The sequence below is a fragment of the Acomys minous genome (genome assembly GCF_964271855.1).
Source record: "Acomys minous genome assembly, chromosome: 1".
In the NCBI taxonomy this organism is placed as follows: domain Eukaryota; kingdom Metazoa; phylum Chordata; class Mammalia; order Rodentia; family Muridae; genus Acomys; species Acomys minous.
This window is the reverse complement of record NC_140483.1, coordinates 168,495,903-168,518,400: the sequence shown is the minus strand read 5'-3', so window position 1 is coordinate 168,518,400 and position 22,498 is coordinate 168,495,903. Positions and strand designations below refer to the sequence as shown.

The window sequence follows — 22,498 nt, the reverse complement described above, 5'->3', positions numbered from 1 at the left end:
CAGTGTAGAAAGCCTAGGTCCAGTCTATACACGGTCCTTGATTGGTGCTTCAGTCTCCATCTGTCATCCCTGGGCCATGGATAATTGTCTCTGATGGTCTTCTTGTGGAGCTCCTCTCTCCTCTGGCTCCTTCTCTCCCCCCAAACTCTGCCCCCAGCCCTCCCTCCACTCTTTCACATGGCTCCCTGAACTCCTCCCTGTGTTCAGCCCTGGGTCTCAGCATCTGATTTCAATCAGCAGGTTGATGGAGCCTCTTAGAGGATTACACCCATCAAGTTCTGGGACACAGAGCTCTGCAATCAACTCCAAAAGGGACAGCAAGGTGTTTACAAACTTTTTTTTTTGCATTCATCATAACAAATGCAACTTACTTTACTGTATACCTTTTGTACAAAAGAACTGTATTGCTTGACTTACGATCTCTTCTTTTTCAATGCCAGGGAAGCATCACTTTCAGTTCTCTAATTCTATCACGAGCACAAGAGTCTCTTCCTTTTGAGAGTAGATCTGATCCTCCCCCTCTTAAAAAGTAGAAGAAATGAAAATGATGGAAATGGCAGTATAAGGCAGCGTATTTATACATATTTTGAGAATGGATTTGAATTTCATTCCTTTTCATTCATTTTATGGTTATTACAGTCAACATGGCAATTGTTAACATGAAGATGTGATTATAAGGAAGATAGAAACTGTGTGGTGGTCACTTAGTAAGGCTCCGTTTACTTAACCAGTGCAATTTCTGATGCTCAGAGATTTTGTATTCAAAGATAAAGAAGCTGAGAATGGAGTACATCATGTCACTAAGGTCAAAGGTTAGGACAAGCCTACTAACCGCATAAGTAACCCATCTTTGTCTGGAAATTTGTCAATGTTTATTTGAACAATTCTTTTAAATCATGGTACTGTTGATGCCATTTCCTTTATGAATATTTTGTGTTCCTAACTATATTTTAAACTGCATGTATATGTAGAATAACTTCTATTCAAGGTACTTTAAAGTAAGCGTTGAATAAATATTTAGCTGAGGATGATATTTGAAGGATTTCTGGTGAATCAGATGTTTTTGTATCCTGCATCAAATTATATGTTGAGATAAAGAAATGTCCTACCTAGGAGTTATTGACCATATCTTTCTGGATTGTGTTTTCCCTGATTGATGACAGGTAAAATATTAGTGATATGAAGTGGAAATTCATTCTCCCACATTACTTCCACCCTACTTTGTTTCAGAAAACAAGTTAACTTCTTCTCTCAGACTAGAGTTTCAAGAAAACCACTTGCTAAGACACAGCCTCAAGACTAAATAGTCACACCTCCTTGACTGAGCCTTCCTGAGGCTGACCTACACATCCCCGCACCCCCAGTAGAGCCAGTGTGTATTTATACTCAGGCTACTACTGAATAGAAGTATAGGAGTGGAAATAAAAAACCTACTTTATTGTTATATTGAGAACAATGGGAATATCATATAGAACTTGTTAATAAAAATGAACACTATGAGGTAAATAATAAATTTGTAAATAATCAAGATATACTTAATAATACTAGGTTTCAATGTTGTCTTGCATTTTTAATTTTCCATAGAAGTTAACACTGAAACTATCAACAAAATCATACCCTCTCAGTATTGAGTTCCTTCCTGCTTCCATGCCTAACTGGTTATCTTTTCAATGGCTAGGTTTCATGGTTCAGGGTTCGGATTGATGAATGAAATCTCTCCCTCCCCCCGCCATCCTCTCTCTCTCTCTCTCTCTGTCTCTCTGTCTCTCTGTCTCTCTCTCTGTCTCTCTCTCTGTCTCTCTCTCTCTCTCTCTCTCTCTGTGTGTGTGTGTGTGTGTGTGTGTGTGCATGTCTGTGTGTGTTTGTGTGTGTTGACATTCATAACAACAAATATTTCAAATACTTAAAGATTTTGCTTTACCAATTTGAAACAGTGCTGAATCTCTGTCGCAGCTTTAAAGATGGTAGAGTAAACAAGGCAGTGATAAATTGCTCAAGTCAAAGACACTTTACTCCACAGCCTGTCCTTCTGCCACCCTTCACTTTTCACCTGATTTTTCAATAGCTGGGATAATAACCATGTCTCTTGTGGAAACTCCCTCTCCTCTGTCCTAGCCTAGCCTCCAAAGATACCTCCATTTTTATGCATTGTGATTTATTTGTAATGGACATTTAAATAGACCTTTACAATGTGTAGATTTTGTTCCTTCATCTTCTCTTTGACAAAACATAGGTTTTAGTCTGTATATCTGAAAAATAAAGGTGGTTGAATTGACTCTCAGTTGAAGTCATTAATTTAACAGAATGAACATATGTCAAATTCTTTGGAAGAGGTAGAAGAAATCATTTTCATTGTATAACAGTTTTAATATAATAGAATGCTCATTTGATTGCAAAAGTACTGTGCAACCTCCCATGCCCCACTTTTAAAAAATCAGTATAGACTGGAATCCATTGAAAAGAACTCTTAAAATTGTGATATGGGGCCTGGTGGCACTCAGAGGAAGGATAACAGGCTACCAAGAAGAGACTTGATACCTTATGAGCATATACAAGGGGAGGAGGTCCCCCTCAGTCACAGTCATAGGGGAGGGGAGTAAGGGGAAAATGAAAGGGAGGGAGGGAGGAATGGGAGGATACAAGGGATGAGATAACAATTGATATGTAATATGAATAAATCAATAAAATATACTAAAATAAATTAATTAATTAAACTACTCCCGTTGGGGGGGGGGAGAAAGAAAATATCACAAGTATATAGGATAGAATCTATCTAGGATCTAGATTCTTTAATCTTGTGTACAATCTTTATTTCCTCTCTGGTTTGAAAATTGAAGTTTGGGCGGTGTGTTTGTCTTTGGACTACACTGAGAGGATTCTGTGTAGATTACAGCCTTTAATATATAGATCATGACAGAATTGCTTCTCATCTCATGTCTTCTCAATCCAGATACACTTGCTGTGTTTAGTGTGATACAAACTACTAACTAGATGTAGAGAGTTCTGCCTAATTCTGACAATCTCTGTTTATTAGAGTTACTGAGACAGAGTTTTCCGCACCACTACAAGCTTGGCTCATTTACATGCATCCTTCTTTGAGTCTGGTGCATACTATGAAATACTAACAAAATTAGAAGTTATATATTATAGACATTTTTAATGTTTGAGATTAAAACAGAGTCTTTTTATTTCAATCTCCCTTTTTTTTCTTTCCAAACTCTCCTATGTGCTGCCCTTGTTCTCTTTCAAATTCATGTCCTCTTTTGTTTAGTTGTTGTTTTCCAGAATGGTTACTCTGCTTTTCCTGAGAGGGACTTTGCCACTATTTACTATTTTCTTTTGTTTTGTTCATATACTGCATTTTATAAGTTGTGAGAAATGAGAACAGCCAAATTGCCTCATATTTAATATTAACTATACTATAAAGTAAGAAAAATTCCTATGGGCAAATGAATCATTCAATAATTTATAAGTATTTTTAAACCATTTGAAAACAACCCTTTGCAGAAGACATTGAGATACAAAACTGATTTCAAAAGGACTCTTTAGAGAGTGAGGGGGTAGTGATTAATTTTGCTTCAATCACTTTAAGGACTGAATAAGCAAAAGACAAAATCATCCTAACAGCTCTGGGAAAGATTGCCAAAGCATTATTGTATTATACAATTAAATTAACTTAAAGACATGTTACAGTTATTGTTTTTACAGCCTCTTCCCAGAGCTATATATATTCAATTTTCAGTTTTTATAACAATATTTTTATATTCTTTTTTCTTATATTTCTTTTTTGGGGGGGATTCTTGCTTGTCTCATTTATTTCTTTTTTTAAATTTTTTTCTCCTTTATTAATTTATTCTTGTTACATCTCAATGGTTAACCCATCCCTTGTATCCTCCCATTCTTCCCTCCCTCCCATTTTCCCCTTATTCCCCTCCCCTATGACTGTTCCTGAGGGGGATTACCTCCCCCTGTATATGTTCATAGGGTATCAAGTCTCTTCTTGGTAACCTGCTGTCCTTCCTCTGTGATTTAACCCAGAAGCAGAAAGACTCAAATGGTATATACTCACTTATATCTGCATATTAGCCCAAGGGGCATGTCCCACGAAAGCCTTCACTTACCAGGAAACTGAGACAGAGGGGAGGACATCTAGTGGGACTCTAGATGAGAGAATCATGGGAGAATGGCAAAGTAGAAGGATCCAGCCTACAAGTAGAACATTATGATAGGCAGATTTGGGCCCAGGGGTCCCGCTCAAACTAAGGCACCAGCCAAGGACAATACAGGCGGTAAACCTTAAACCCCTACCCAGATCTAGACAATGGACAGAACACTCTCCACAGTAGAGTGGAGAGTGGGATATTACTTATATTTCTTTTTTACAAATACATTTATATTATTACACATATATACAATAAACTACCCACAAGAGAAAACACAATCAGCAATTATATAAATGTTACATTCATAGTGTTCTGGCCATTTGTATTTGGCAGCCTTGAAGAAAACATTTTTCCTTTCTTGGTGCATCTAAAATTCTGAATGTAAATCAATATCTATCATATATCATATTTATCAAATTAAAACATCTATCTAGACCTAAAAGCATCTTAACCCCTAAACAACTAAGTTTTATTGTAAGACAAAACTATTTGGTCTTCAACCCCATCAGAGACTCAATTACCTGAGTGAACCAAAAGTGCAGGTTAAAGCTTCCAAAATGAGAATGTGACAGAGAAAGTTTGCTGGCTAAACATATGGCATATACTCACTCATAAGCAGATATTAGCCACATAACAGGATAACCACACTACAATACAGAGACAGATGCACCAACCAAGGACCATGTGTGATGAGTACCTGGACCCTCTGCTCAGATGTAGTATATAGGCAGCATAGTCTCCTTGTGGATCCCACAATATTGGGAGTAGGGAGTGCTTCTGACCTGAGCTCTGTCCCCTCCACCCACATTGATCACTTCCCCTTGGAAGGGTGGCCTTGCCAAGCCACGGAGGAAGACAGTAGTACAGATGATACTTGATAGGCTGAGGTCAGATGTTAGGGGAACAAGGTTTCCCTTTCTGAGGACTACAGGAGGTAGGGAGATGGGATGAGGGAGAGAGCGGGGATCGGGAGGCTATGAGGAAGGGGGCTACGATCAGGATGTGAAGAATTAAAACTCCAGAACCAAGGGGCATTTCCAATGAATGTCTTCACTTATCAGGAAACAGGAGACAGAGGGGAGGACATCCTGTTGGGACTCTAGGTGAGAGAAGCATGGGAGAATGGGGAGATAGAAGGATCCAGAGGGTCCTAGAAACATACAAGAAGAACATTATGATGGGCGGTTCTGGTCCCAGGGGTCCTGATCAAACTATGGTACCAGCCAAGGACAATACGTGCAGTAAACTTTGAACACCTACTCAGATCTAGCCAATGGACAGGACATTCTTCAAAGTTGAGTGGAGAGTGGGGCCTGACTTCCACAGGAACTCTGGTGTCCTATATTTGACCACTTGTGATATTGCCATGATTATATGTACAACGTCCTACCAGAGAAACATTTCAAACTCATCCATGTATGTCCACTATGTCTTAATCTCTGTACTACGTGAATAGCTTATAAAATGAGAATTCTACAATTCAGAAACTATATCACAGATGGCAAGCACTGCATGAATAAATGAAATAATCAGCTTTGGCTTAGCAGAAATTAAATAAGAAGAATAAGAAAAGAACTTATTATTTAACAAATATTTAACAAGTCCATTGGTATATGTAAATATACCAATTTAAGATATTGGTAAAAATTTAACAGTCCATTGGTACATTTTGTGATATGGGGAGTAAAAAAAAAAAAACTACTGTTCTTGTTTTTCTCTTCACAGACAAGTCATATTTCAATGCAGTGATAAGGCTCAAACAATGATACAAATTTTCCATGATTTAATCCATCCTTTGCCACATCTTTGTACAGATCCATGGACTTGGAGATGACTAGATGGTCAAAGAATGAATAAAAGACAAGTAACCAGATATGTACAGAGATCTGGGGTTGGGAGGTCTGGGCTCTCTACTAGCAAAACCTCAGCACTTAAGAACCTCAACCTGTTTATTATGTAGAGTTAAACAAAGGGGGGGGGGGAATTACTGCTTATAGATAAACTAGAAGACAGGGTTTATGTTTTACAGCTGGATTATGGGGATGGGTTTAGGTAATTTCCATAGGAGCAGTCCTGTAACGGAATAGTTTTCAGTCTACAAATATCCAGGGGAAAAAAACTATGGTGGGAATTTTCTGCATATGCTATCAATATCCTCACTTGACCAGAGGAAAGCTTTGAGCCTCACTGCAAGGGTAAGGTTTCATCATTCCTCTATGGATATAAGGCTCTGGAGTTCTTTACATGGCCAGTTTATATAAACAACATATGTCTTATTAGGACATTACTCAGAGCTTTCTCCATTACATGCAGTATATTCTATACTGCAATGACAGGGGAACATGATCACAACCATCACAGCATGGGACTTAGTTTGGAGAAGTTTTAGCCTATTGAATATATGAATTTAATGTAAACCGAAGAGGACAAATGTTTCTTGAACTTCAGTGTTTCAACTTAGGGAATTTGCCTTGAAATAATGTGGAAGTATTGTATTAGTAGACTAAGAGTTTCAATAGACTAGATTTATTAAAGATCTATATAAAGATATATATAAAGTTTTTGAGGAGCGTATTGATATATAACTGTGCTGTAGGCCAAGAAAAGGGAGAGGGAGAGAGAGAGAGACAGAGAGAGAGAGAGACAGAGAGAGAGAGAGAGACAGACAGACAGACAGACAGACAGACAGACACAGAATGTGTATGTTTAAAGAATCCACAGGTGTAAAATTATAATAGAAGAATCTTCTAGTTTCTGTGATTTTTGTATTGAGAAAGTGTATAAAGTATTCTTACTAGAAATACTAAGAATAAATACTTGAATAAATAGATAACATTTAAGATCATAATAGAATCTTTTATAACTTTTATTTTTAATATATTTTATTACATTTATTACGTCTCAGTTGTTATCCCATCCCTTCTGTCCTCCCATTCCTCCTTCCCTCTCATTTTCCCCTTACTCTCCTCCCCTATGACTGTGACTGATGGAGACCTCCTCCCCCTGTATATGATCATATGGTATCAAGTCTCTTCTTGGTAGCCTATAAATACTAAGAGTAAATGCTAAAGATACATATTATAAAGCAAAACTTATTTTCACTCTGAAAAATTTAGTTGAAGTTATGTTACAGGCACAAATGCAAAAAAGTATGAAAAGAGTGAAAATCCTTCTAAAATCTGTGAGAAACAAGCCTGACTCCGGGCATGTTGGCTGGGAGACAGTGTGAGTCAGATAGCTCTGCTCTGGACTTCTCCTAAGGACCCATGTTTATGGATTTTCACTATGTTGGTGGTTCAGAACCCTGGCTATAGTAAAAACAATCAGAATTAATTAGTTTAAAAATTAAATAAGATTGTTGCTATAATTTCCATTTTAAGGAGTAAATAAGTCATCTAAATCATGGGGCAAATACTTGGTGAAGCCATAGTTTCAAGGTCCGCCCCACAGGATTGAAAAGGCATAGTCATCCCGTGGGTGGTTTCATAACTTTATCTACAGATGTCTAAAATTATCAGATTTTCAAAGCCTTCAATAAGAAATCTTTTTTAAGCTTTCATTAAGAATTAATTTCATATATCACTAGTATTTTTACTGGGTGTGAGTATTGTGTATTGTAGAGTGAATATACTTGAATGTGAAGGTGTATGTGCATTTGACCCCTATGCTTAGACCCAGAGCAATACATTAGGCATATGCCTGTATCACTAACCATTATGTCTTGAGACAATACTTATCACTGAACTGGAAATTCATAGCTCCAGCAAGCTTATGGGATCCTCATGTCTTCTCCCAATAATGTTTGGCTACAAGAATGAGTCTCTGTGTCTACTAAAACATGGATGGTGTGGATTTAAACTTCTTCTGAGGATTCACAGCAAGCAATCTTTCTCACTGAACCATTTCCTCAGCCCACATGCCCAATATATTTAGGTGTATATGGTCATAAAAGAGATGCTCAAGAGTTATGGTTGATTAAGATACACTTTGAAATTACTCTTTATTTTATGATAAATGCAATGTGTTGCTTACTTTAGACTAGAAAATTTCAAAATGTTCAGTTGAAAATTACTTTGAGCCATGTTTTAAATTGTAATCCTGACCTTTAGTATGTGTTAAACAGGTTTGTTCAAAATTTAATGAGGATGAGCTTTTATATCATAGTCAATTTAATTCTGAATATTGCAAAGAATTCAACAATTTTCATATAAGAGCAGAACTCATTACATATGTATGCATGATGACTAGCTTGCACTAAATTTGCACATCTATTGAGTCTAAAAATTAATCAAGACTGTATCTATTTTTTAAGAACTGCAAGAAAAAAATAATATAATATCAACTGTTTGAAACTCTGTTCTTCTCTCAGCCACTTTTCATGACGTGGGGCTATGCTATATAAGAGTTTCTCTAAGACCTGAGAATTAGGCAAGACTTAGAGATGGCCTAAAAGGAAAAATCAAGGAGCTTCGATTGCCTCCCACCTCAGCATATCTCTTAAGGTTATAAAACTAGAAGCAGGATTTGTTCTTATATATCATTACTGCTGCAGGTGTAGTGTATGAGTCTAAACAAAAAAGAAATTGCTTTTGAAATCTAAATTATGTTTAAGAGTTCATTTACCATCTATCCTGAAAGTTGTTTCCTTCAGAAAATGTATAATTCAGCACAGGGGTATATCTGTAGTCATCAGTACACTGACTTGTTTTCAGGTCACTTTTCAGGTGTTGATTCATTAATTATTCATTAGAATACTAATTACAGTAGTTGCCATTTACATTATTATTTTACAGTGTACATACAAATGCATAATACATATGAAAATATACATGTATTGGCACAATTTATGTAGACTTGTGCATACAAGATATATATCACTCTTTTTGAGGTCAGTGAGTGCTAGGAGAGCCAGAAATTGGGAGGTCATTTTGGACATAGATAGATAAAACAACAATTATCAAACCTTCCAGTAAATACAAAATAACAAAAGAAAAATAGCTTCCCTCCTAAGTCAATGTTACAGTTTGTATTCTGGTGTATCAATATACTTTTTTAAAAAAATCCAATGAATGGAGTTTACTTTCAAGGGTTCTAACAGGATCTTACATATTTGAAAGCTTTGAGGTATATATAGTTTACCTGAGATAACAATGTGTGTAAATGGAGTTAACCAAATCAGACGAATGGGCTGTAAGGGTAATATCTGTTTCCATTTAGGACAGTGTTCTCAAAAATGGTTTCTGAGGCAGTAACTACATCACATAGGACATTTAGTAATAGTACAGATTTCTGGGGTCAGGTGACATGTGAATCAGAAACCCTGGGGTGACACCAAACACAGGCTCTTTTTCTGGGGACACAGCTACTCCTCAAGATGAGAATCAGGCACACCCTCTTCATTTGATTGTGTTCTGAACATGTTTCATTATTCTGAGGAGTCTACTATAATGAAGGTTTGTTTTACATTGGGGCATCTCAGACCATACATTATTTGTGGGCAATCCCCTTCTCCTCCTTCTGGCTCCTACTGAGAATCAGAAGAATATTTAACTTGAAATGAATGGTCTATTCCCAGTGACTTTAACTAAACTTTCCTTTTATTGTGACTACTTCTTGCAGAATTCTGAAGGAAATGATATTAATCATTAAGTTCAGTGACAAGTAGAAAAATAATATAGCATTTACAAGCAGTATTTCTGTATAATTAAACACCATAGTCAACATAAATATCAATAAAATTGTTCTACATACACAGGTCATCTTTATTTCTAGTGATGTTATTATCATAAAAACCTATGATGAAAGACATTAAATTTTGATCATTTGAATGGTGACATTTCTTAGGTGCTTGAGCATTTTCAGCTCTTGTAGAGGACCAAAATTCATTTCCCAGAACCCACTTCAGGCAACCTAGAACCTCTTATCACTAATTCCAGAGAATCTAATGCTCTCCTCTGGACTCCATGGGCAAGTTTATTTAGTTATACAGAGCCACCTTTAGACATATGCACATTATTAAAAATTAAAAAATTAAAATAATATATAATAAATAAAGGTCAAAATGCTTAAATGAGTTTGACTATTTTTTTTAATTATATAGGATAGTGAATATTTTTTTATTGAAGGTGGTGCTCAATTGATGTACTGCTGGGCTTATATGTACAAAATCTTGATTTTGACCACCAGAACCACATTAGAAACCAGCCAAGTAGGTGCACACCTGTAAAACCAGTACTAGGGGACTGGAAACAGGAGGATCATGAGTTTAAGATTTTGCCTCACTAGATAGTGAGTTCAGTGCCATTCCAAGGCTATGTCCGGTCACCTATAAAAATAAGACAATACGGTAGGATACAAGTGATGGGATAACAATTGAGTTATAAGCTGAATAAATTGATTTAAAAAATAAAAGTAGGACAATAATATTTAAGGGACGAGTAATAAGGTGAAAGCAGGATGGAGGGAGGTGAGAGAAGCATGGGAGAATGGGGAAATAGAAGGATCCAGAGGGTCCTAAAAACCTACAAGAAGAACATTATGATGGGCGGTTCTGGGCCCAGGGGTCCTGCTCAAAATATGGCACCAGCCAAGGACTATACATGCAGTGAACATTGAACCTCAACCCAGATCTAGCCAATGGACAGGACATTCTCCACAGTTGAGTGGAGAGTGAGGACTGACTTTCACAGGAACTCTGGGACCCCGTATTTGACCACATCTCCTGGATGGGGAGGCCTGGTGGCACTCAGAGGAAAGATAGCAGGCTACCAAGGAGAGACTTGATACCCTATGAGCATATACAGGGGGAGGAGGTCCCCCTCAGTCACAGTCATAGGGGAGGGGAGTAATGGGAAAGCAGGAGCGAGGGAGGAATGGGTGAATACAAGGGAAGGGATAACTATTGAGATGTAATATGAATGAATTAATAAAAAGGGGGGAAACAAGGGAGGGGAACAATTGAGAAGTAATCTGAATAAATTAATTAAATAAAAAAGATAAAGAGAAAAGGATAAGGATAAAAGAATATCAAAATAACAAGGCATAGGATTAAACAAATGGATAAAATCAAGAGTACATATGATAAATTACCAATTTTAATTGTTACATTCAAGATTACTTACACTGTTGGAAAGACTGGACTTCGTCAATATGTTTCTTTAGAACGAAGTAATTTTCCTTCTCACAGATGGATGCTCAACAGCAGTGACTGGCACATAGTAGAGTCCTAATAAGTGAAACTGAAGACAAAATGAAGAGTGAGTAGTCATTTGTAGCTTGATCAAGCATAAGGGTATTGACAGGCAGCAGACGTATGCTGATAGCTTCCCATAGCTGCTATCAGTAAAGTGATCAAAGACATATTGTGAGCATGAAGATACAGCAGCAAGATCACACAGGCAAAGAAAAGAAACCAGGAAATCATGCAGAGACTGTTGCAACAAACAAAATCGTACAGAATAACTGAGGTCTGGGGGAAGTGCTGTGGTGCATTCCTGTATCATGTCTTAAATCAGCAAAACTCCATTCAAATCAAATAACCACTTCTTCTGCTTTTATTATGACAATGTCTGGATTTTTATTTTAAAAAAATAACAGTTAAATAATTTGGTATGTGGATGATTACATGCCTTTAAAGAATCTTTTTTATATGATCTTACTATATATCATAGTGTCAGAGCACATTGGGAATAGTGAAAGTATGGTTGATTATCCAAGAAGTATGACTGAAGTGGGTTAAAGTAAAATATTTATTGGCATATGAAGATAATTAAATATGTGCATATGCATATATATGTATGTGTATGTAGCTATATATGTGTCTCTGTGTGTTCAAACATAAAGTGACATAGATAAAAAGTTAGAAACTAAAAATTATGGTGATTTTATAGGTTCTATATGAAGAAAAATATAAAATCCTGAACAGGGCATAAGACAAAATCTCCACACATGCATGCACAAAGGTATATATACAGATACACACATGCACATGCAAATGGACAAGAGACACACATGCACGTACACATACACACAGTATATTCACGTGTACACAGATGTATGTGCACAGGCATGCATAAATCTGCATGTAGACACACACACAAGCCCTTTCTACATGGTTGGGCAATTTAACTGTATTGTTATTATTAGTTGAAAATCAGAAATTGGACTCATCTGATTGAAAAGTGAAGGAAGTCAGAACTTTTGCCCAGTATGCTGATCTCCTATGTACAGTTAATTCTGTGACACCTCCACAATGATCTCAGGATCTAAGAGAAGTCTGCGTTCTCATAGTTCAGTAAAATGCACTATGTCTTACTCACCTTATCTCAGTGTAAGAAAATCTGAGAGACAGTGAGTGAGTGGTTTTAATTTCTTTGTGACACATAATTTCTAGTAGATTCCTTTATAGCAAATAAAAGAGGCAAATGATGAGCAGAGAAAATGGACAAAGTACTTGTACATCTGTCAATAACCAGAGTGTCTTCTAGGAAGGAAGGGAATATGGCTTTCATGTAATGTCCTCATTAGGTGATTCTGTGGCAACTAAGCGTTGTAGTTTAATCACAAAGATTTGCATGCTATGGAAATAGAAGTCAGAACACTTACAATAAAAACAGGAAGCTCATCATCCAGATATGATCCTACCATCACCAAATATAACTTACAGAAGATACTATATGTGCCTAACATAATCTTACCCAGTATATTATTACCCATCTACTAATGATAAAACTTGAACTTAGAGCAGACAATGAGTTATCTTCCTTAAATCACACAATTGATGTAATAGAGTATTTGTTAAGACCCCTGATCTGTGATGTTAATTATGGAAATGCCTATATCCTGAAACTTTGAATATTAGTGAAAGATTAATCTAGAAAATAAGTGACATGGATTCAAGAGAAAGGTTCTGAACAGCATGCAAAACATCTGTTTCAAATAAGTTCTAATTTCATTGCTAAAGCTTGTAGACAGTTAATTTAATATAAAGAAATAACTAGGGACTAAGCTAGGAAGCACATTGCTCTCAGCTTCTGGGACTTGTACTGGAGATTGTTTCTAAAATTCATAGAAACTTCCATATTTTCCATGGCCCCATTTGCTTGTAATTCAGAAATGGTTGTAGTTATTGTTTCAGATTTAAATAAAAGTTTGCAGGTCAAGTATATAATTCTTGAAGGGTGGCATTGAATGAGATGTTAAGAGCCTAGGCAATCACAAGAGAAATCCAATTAAATGTAGGCTCCAAGTAATAGTCACTGGAAAGATGGCTGATATAGCTTCCTTGGAGCATTCCATAATAGAACTGTCTAAAGGAGTAATTTAGTTAGCTTCTACAAAATCCCACTGGCATATTCTTATATTCTATGTAGATTCTTATTAGATCAAACTACTTTGTATGTTTCTTTTAGAAAATCAACTCAGTAAGTATAACCTTGTTTGTTTGAATTTTTTCCTCCACACAGTTAAAGATAGACTTGCAATTTCCAAGAATTAAAATATTTAACTTTTCTCCTGAATGTTTTCCTGCTATTAAAGGAGTAGGCATGCTCTATCCACCACAAGGATACATTACTCTCCTGGCATATGCCAGGTGCAATGTATGTGCTTTTTAATCAATTAGGCAGATGTGTGATATTAAAAGAATCATTTTATAGACTTACATTACGTCCTTTATCTGCTACAATGTTTTATAGTAGATCATAGAAGTACCTAGAGGGCAATGTCATGAATATGTCTAGAAGTTCGTTGCTCAAATGAATATTTTATAATAATTTTAATGTCTTTGCCTCGGTGTATTAAAATGCTATGCATACTTAGTTGAGAACCTGTTATCATTTTCACCTATGTTCTCCTTAATGAGAAAATTAGATATTCTCTTCTTGCACTGTCCCCAGAGGTGAGTCTTAAGGGCATCAAAAGAAGAGAGGAAAGTAGGGGATTGTGTATTCAGGACATGTATCTGTTAATGAGCTGAATTCATGACATTTCAGAATGAAAAAATAGAATGAAATTGATGGTAGAATTAAAGCCTTTCCATATGTTTAACCTACGATCATCTGTGGAAATCATTTTTAAGGTGATCATTTAAAATATCTATCTTCCATGGCTTCTACTCATCCAGATTTCATCGTAGTAAACAATTGCTCAGAAAGTTATAGGTTATCTTCAAGCCTGTGCAGCACATCACTATGAAGTTGCTAGGTTTCAATTGAAAGGACAAAAAAATAACTAAAAATTGTCAAATATTGGAGAATGTACATGTCTGAGTCTTGAAATAAAAAAATGAATCACCTGTATTGAGATATTAGCCACATAATACAGGATAATATAATGCACAGGCCTAAGAAGGTTAAGTAACAAAGATGACCCTGGGACGTTAGGATGCTTAATTCTCTTTCAGAATGGCAAATAGAATAGATAGCAGAAGTGGTTGAAGAGAAGGAACCTACCACAGAGGTCCTTCATTAAGTGCTTGGATTCTTAGGCTGGTGGTGTGCGAGGTACCGTAATAACTATAGAGATCCTTCAAAAGGGTCCATCCTGCCGGGGACGGAAGCATATGCTGAGAAGACGCATAGCCTAACTTTTGGGTGGGGCACAGGGAATCTTATGGAAGAGTTAGGGGATAGAACGGCATGGAGGGGGCAGGAGCTCCACAAGGAGACCAATGGAGACACCTGGGCCCAGGTGTCAGGGGGAGGGCTGCAGAGAACCATGCATGGTGAGGACCTAGACCCTCTGCTCAGATGCAGTATATAAGTAGCACAGTCTCCTTATGAGTCCCATAATATGGGGAGGAGGGACTAGTTCTGACATGGACTCCTATGCCCACTGGTTGAACATCTCCCCCTGGTAGAGCAGCTTTCCAGCATACAGAAAAGAAGATACAGGCAGTCCAGGTGACACTTGAGAGGCTGAGGTCAGATGTTAGGGAAGGAGGGCTCTCCCTTTCTTAAGACTATGGAGGGAGAGTGTAAGGGAGCGAGGGTGGGACCAGGAGAAGACGGAGGAGGGGGCTGCAATCAGGATGTAAAGTGAATAAGTTAAAAATTTTAAAATATTTAAATTCTGGACTGGATATATGGCTCAGCAGCTAAAGACTAGGCTCACAGCAACAGCAAGAATTCCAACAATCACAGCGGCCCCAGGACTCCACATGCATGGTGATCTTGAGACTCTCTGTTCTCCTGGCTTTGCTCTTCAGGACTGGGCTCCTCTTAGGCTGCATAAATGCAGTCCTATATAAGCACCTCTGTTTTGGCCATTTCCGGCCTCTATGTAGCACATCTTTTATTTATTCTCAAACTATACTTTAGTTCACTGCCTGATATTCTGGGATAAGAAATCTCACAAGGCCCCTTTCCTCTATGTGATGAGGAATGAGATGGTGCCTTCTTTTCTCTCTGTCCCGACAACTGAATTCTTTCTTCTTTCTCTGCCTTAACATAATGTCAAATGTAAAATTTGTATTGCCTAGTGTTATAATATTTATTACCATTTTTATTTACTAAATGTATATAATGGCATTTATGGGTGCTGCATGAGTGTATGTGATATGATTTAGTCTTCTAACATGTCAGAAGCTATCAGGTCTCTATTTTAGTGAGAATAAAATAAATTCAAACCTAAATAAAGATTTACATTCTGGGAAGAGTATATGTCCCAGATGCTAGATTCCTTTAGTCCATATGGCATCTTTGCACAATTAATTTTTTTTCTACTCAAGACCCTTCCAGAAAATTAAGAGATTATAAGATATTTTCAAAGGAGAGTCACTTCACTGCGACACACAAAGGCATTTTATTGTAACTGCGGTATTTATCTACATGTCCCTTTGACAGAGAGCAAGAAGAACCAGAAAATAATCAGGAATTATATAAATACTACATTCATAGTGTTTTGGCCATTTGTACTTGGCAACATTGAAGAAAACTTCTTTCCTATCTTGGTGCATCTATTCTCACACTATGTATGTATGCATGTATGTATGTATGTATATATACATATATGTGTGTGTGCATACACATATATATGCACATATATATGTATATATATATATATATATATATATTTCTAATCTAATATGAAGTATTGTACCCATACAACTCAATTATAATACCAGATTTTTTCCAATACTTAAAACTGCTATTGCAGGCTGCTTAGGTTAATTAAGTAATACAAGGGAATATATACTATTTGTCCCATGTCTTTCTGTTAACTGTGGTATAAGCCAGCCATGCAGGAACATACAGGATCTAGTTATAATGTGTGGGTGTAGGTATGGGTGTGTGCGCGCACACATGTATTTGCCAGGTACGTTGCCCAGTCCTTCCTGCCTCATCTTTTCACTACAGCACAACAGTACGCAGTACACAGTTACCTTCCATAACTCTGTAATTAACCCACCTTCTTACTGTTCCTCTTCACCTCCTAAATATACTGACATAAAAAAGAATTCCAGAAATAGGATTAACAGTAGGTATATATATATATGGAGCTGTGAAAATTTGTTAATCCATCTCCAGAATTACTAAAAAAATTTACATTCAGTAACTTTTCTTTCTCCAAAATATATCACAAAAATAAGTTGAGGTTTATAGAAAACCAAGCTTCATTTTCCCCTAAGTACTTGGCATGTGTGCCTGTGAACTGACTGGAAACAGAAACTCTTTGAAAGGTGGTGAATGGAGTCTCACTCTTCAGTGGTTGGTTGGATTTATGATTGTCTCTGTCTCTCAGAGTCATGCTTAATGAAATACAGTCCAAATTTAAAAGCCTGAGTGTTAATTTAAATGAAACCTGTTTAAATAAACCCACCCACTGTAGGAAAGTACTGGGGAAATGTCAATATTTGGTCACCATTTTTAGAAAAGCCTTCTATTATCATTACTTTCTGGAATAACTGTCACCTCCAGGGGACATCACATCAAGTTTATATGTCTTTATTTCCCATCAGCTTCAGAGGCAAAGATACTTAACCATTCTGATTGTATGTCTCTCTACCTGAGATAATCAACTACAGGGTACAAAGCATCCTTCTTCGCACTGAGAATTTCTTGTGAAGGGAGCAGTAGGGTTGAAGAGTACTGTAGAGGTTAATGGTACCAGATATTTCATTTATAGTTAAGGGAATAGAAACACAACCACTTAATAAAATTCTTGAGGAGGAAGTTCTGGCGAGAGAATGCAGCCAGAAATAGAATGTTGAAACATAAGGATTACTGTTTATTGTATGGTATAATTATGGTTACATTAAGTGAGGTAAAACTGGTTACATGAAAAAAAGAAAGAAAAAACAGGATTCAAAAAGATTAATTCTTCTATTGTCTAAAAACAGACAATAGATGTGTTTGTATTTAGGAAAAGTGAAAACGTATTTTTACACTAACAATGTTCACAGACGCCTAATTTACAACAGGAAAAATGAAAAGTATGATGAAGCCTTCTTGTCCAGAAGGACATTTCTAAGCTTTCGTATGTATCAGAGTAACCTGGTAATTCTTTCCATGTGATACTGCCCCATAGCGAGTACACTGACTGAGTCAGAGATCTCTGAATATCAGAATTGGAAATTAAAAGAAAACATCTGCACGCAGATTGTGCCAATTATCACAGCAATTCTGGAAAAAGACAGTGTTTCCTTCGGGCTTGCTCATCAAACCTTACTGAGTGTGTTTGACAGTGACATCAGGCACTTTTCATTTCTACTGAATTGAAACGGTGGAGCGACGGAAACATTTCCACTGAATGCTCCAAGTGAGAATGACGCTTATTAGAAGTTAAGCAAGAGAGACTTCAGAGGATTCACAGGAGGCGTCATATTCCCTCAGTTCTCTTAAGCATGTACTAGAATTTTAAATAGCCAAATACTTCTGCTCACAGAGCGATGTTAGGTTGAATAGCAGTTTACATAATTTACTGACTCTTAGAAACAAGCTCTCACAACGAAACAGGAAGCAAACCATTACTTATGAGAATTCAAATACTCGGAGGATTTATGAAGCAGAAAGCAAAAGTTTCCATGTGAAATAATGCCTTTCAAAACTCACAGCAACGAAATGCAGTGCTGTCTGTTTCAAAAAATATTGTTAAATGGGTAAGAAAATGGAAGTTAGGGTAAAAATAGAATGCAAAAACACTAAGTTCTTCTGTTTCTAAAAACAGGCCTGTGTATGCATTTAAGAAAAGTAAAAACATATTTTTAACACCAGTAGTGTTCATACATGTTCATAGATGCACAGTTTACGACAGGAAAAAAGAAATGCATGATAATTCCCTTCAGTGAATTAGCGACAGAACTGAATTTTATATCCATAAAGTGGAATATTACTTTTAAATGTAAGGGGTGAAGTTCTGATATATGTTTCAATATCTTAAGTCTAGATAGATGTTTTAAGTTGATAGTCACTAGAGATGATGAAGATTGACTTACATTCAGAATTTCAGATGCACCAAAAAAGAAAGATGTTTTCTTCAAGGCTGCCAAATACAAATAGCCAAAACACTAGGAGTGTAACATCTACATGATCCCTGAGTGTCCCTTGGTTCTTCTTGCTGTAGGTAGGTTATTATATATGTATGTAATAATATAAATGTATATGCAAAAATTAAAAAAAATTAATAAAAAAGAAATAAAAATAAATATATAAATAAAAATTTAAAACATGGTATGCTAAGTAAAGAAAGCCAGTCATAATAAATATTACATGGGAATGTTTATCTATGTCAAATGTAGAGAAAGTGTAAAAACAGACAGGGATGGCAGTAATGATTGTTTCTTTATAAAGAAATGTAGGGGAATGATAAGTGATGGCAAACAAAATATAACTTACCTCAAGGAAGAAGAAAATTGATTGTGATCATTGCTCACAACCTTGAATGTGATAATAACATTGGGTCTTCTGCCTTAAATGGATGGATGTTTTGCATTGTGCATTATACCACAATGATTCAAGCACAACCTAGAAAATAGACTTGAAGAATTCACACACTGAAAAACAGAAACAGACTGGAAACATTGAATTGATGAATACTGAATAGCAATTGCTCACTATGAGAAAATGCAGATGAGAAAGTGGAGTTTGTCTTCATTCTTTTTATGAACTACAGTGTTCACAGAAGCATTATCTTCCCAGGATGCATCAGTGCCTTTTAGGAAGTTGCTCTTTATATTTCAATGATACAAAAATCATATGAAATGTACTTTTGGATGTATTTAGTATTCAATAATATTCATGACCATTAAAAAGGCAACATAAAATTGTTTTTACTACCCACAGACATGTATGGTACCCTTTAAGTTATATTTTATGTGAGTACATATTTAAAAATTTTTAAATATAGGTCTAAAATGCATGGCTTAAAACTGCTATGATGTGTTTTATCTGTTAAAGTATTATATCAAAGATCTGAGTAACTTTAGGAACATTTTACTATATGTTCCATGTAATTTTTTTATACGATCTTGGGTAGTTTACATTCTAGTTTTACCTCTGAAAGAATGCATTTATGATGTATTCATTATGCAGGAAATACAGCATTTTATACTCAGAAAACTTCCAATGTACATGTAATTGTCATTACTGCATATGAAATGTTTCCCAGTGAGCTGAAGATCAAACAGCATGTTAATATGGAAGACATGTTCTTATTTTGGTTCTGTGTGGCAGTTCCGCATTTTACATCTCATTCAAATTAGGTTTTCTCCGTATCGGATACAACCCTCTCTGACAGATAAAAATTGCTTTGCAAAAAATTATAGGAAGCAAAAAATATCTACCACCAAGCTCATTTACTTTGCTTTCAAACTCTTTAAAATACAAATTAAAAATTGTGTTTCCTTGACTTGAGCCCAGGGTCCTGGAATCCATCAGCTGCCGCATCCTATTTTTACTTATCAGATATAAAGAGAACACTGTGTTGGAGTAAAAGATTTTCAAATTTGAAAAGAATTTGTACAATCTCTCTTTTAAAGGCAACTAGATAATATTTCTTTTGATAACTATTGAGAGGAGTATTAAATTTTTGAAAAAGTACGTGAAATTATAAAAGTAACCTAGTTGTTCTGGATATTAAGACATTCCTATTCGTGTGTCCTCACACACACACACAGAGAAAACTCACACATATGCAGAACACTCACCTATACAAATACACAATATCCACTGACATGCATACTAATTCCCATCACACATGTATGAATAGATACCCACTCACATACAGAATACCTCCTTACACCCACAACACTGAATTTACTAGTTGATACTCTCCCAGATTGCTAGTCACATTTAGCACATGGATATTACATTTCATGCTTTAGTCTGATTTTTTGTTGTGTATTATAATTTCTGTTTTATATCTAAATGGCAATTTCAATATCATTGAACTAAAAAAATTAATAAGTATCAAAGCAACCTTTTTATTTTTGAAAAGATACTTTTTAATAATTATACTTCACAGAACATACTTTATTATATGTTTTTCAGAAAATTGTTACAGACTTGTAAATTTATTTGTGTAAAATTCAGCCTGAGACCAGTTTGTTCATGCTGGTTTAGAGGTCTCAGGGGAAGTTATGATGTCTCTTAGGAAGCTGCAGTTCTTGGACCTTCTACAAGACACCACTTTGCAAGCTGTGTGGGGATAAATAATGCTGAAATCACATTGCTTAACTGTAAGCAGTTTATAGTCTTATGAGCAAAGAAGAAATAATCTAAGGAAGATCAATACATTCTCCTTGGAATCCAGCCTTTTCCTCTTGAAAGGGGTTGAGTGGTGCCAACTGGACTCTTCTAGGAGGGGGGAGTATATTTATCATCCAGACAAGTCCCAATATTCATATATGCCTGCCACGGTAGACTTCTTGACCTAATTATCATTTGATCAGTGCTGACTTGCCTTGGAGCGTCTGAGAATGCTTGTGACCTGGGGCTGGCACCAGATGACCTGGAAGGAATTCTTGCCTTTTAGGTAAATAAACAAGATGTTCAAGAATTGTCTTTTAGCTGAGAGTGGTGATGCACATCTTTAATTCCAGAACTCAAGGAGACATAGGCAGGCAGATTGCTGTGAGTTCAAGGCCAGACTGGTCTACAAAGCAAGTCTAGGACATCCAAGCCTACACAGAGAATCCCTGTCTCAAAAACAAAACAAAGCAAAACAATAACGAAAAATAGAAGGATAGATAGAAAAAATAAAAAGAAAAGAAAAATGTGTTGTCCTTTAACAATTAGGAACATTATATTTCTTCATATCCTAGTGCTAATTGACTGGAACGATTTTTGTCAAAAGGTAGCCACAACATCAGGAAGGTTGGTTGTGACCCTGGGGTAGGATGAAGGAGGCACTAGTGACATTCAAAGAGTTGAAGGCAGGAGTCTCCAGAACACAGGAGTCTCCAGAACATGTCATGTTAAGGGTGAACTTGAAAATCTCTACATGAACAAATAGATCTAACCAAACCTCTGTTACTTTCTTACCCATTTTGGAAAGATGGCTGCACTTGAGTTTCTTGTTCACAGATAGAAAATAGTTTGAATAGAAGATGGAGATTTATGGTAGAATAAGGTTTAAAACCTATAAGACACAGTCAAGGGGACAGGTGCTAGACAAATGGAAAGAGCAAAGCTGGTGCACTAGAGATAGAAAAAGGCCATTGTGTCAAAAAAAAAAAAAAAAGATAACAGCCCTGGAATAAAAACCGTGTTTAAATTAGATGGAAGAGTATTTTTAATACCTCATATAAATCTTTATACACTATTAGTTCATAGGTGAAATTTTAAAGCATGATAGAAAATGTTATCACTCATTTGTTAATGTTATTTTACCTTATTTTCTGACACTTTGTCTACAAGTAAATATATTATGTATACAATATCATTATATATATATATATATATAACATGTAAAATTTTCTTTTCTCATGTCTTTTCAATTTTGAGTATATTCAGAATTTAAATGACCACCGAGTCTGTTAGGTACACATATATTGCTTTTTAATTATCTCATAACTTGGTCTTACCAATTATATAAGGTAAAAATTAAAACTTAACCTAGTGAGTGTATTTATATCTAGAATGTACTATTTAAAATAGAAATATTAAATATATAGACATTAAAGATTCCATGCTTATTATGAAGATGTTTTAAGGGAGATGTGACATCTTATAGTCCTTTCCCCCAGTACAAAAGTAACATTTAGTTATTCATAAGGCTTAAGTAATTTGTAAATAAAGAATATTTTTTATTTGTTTCTTGTATTTTGCTAATAGTTTTGAATCATATGCTATCCGTATTTAAAATACCTTAAAACTTAGTTATCAACCCACTACCTC

The 22,498-nt window shown here is 35.9% G+C and overlaps 1 protein-coding gene across 14 annotated transcripts in view; it reads left to right on the top strand.

Moving 5' to 3' along the window:
• PTPRD (protein tyrosine phosphatase receptor type D) overlaps positions 1–22,498 on the top strand; it is a 2,167,047-nt gene that overhangs the window by 307,185 nt on the left and 1,837,364 nt on the right. The window lies entirely within an intron of this gene.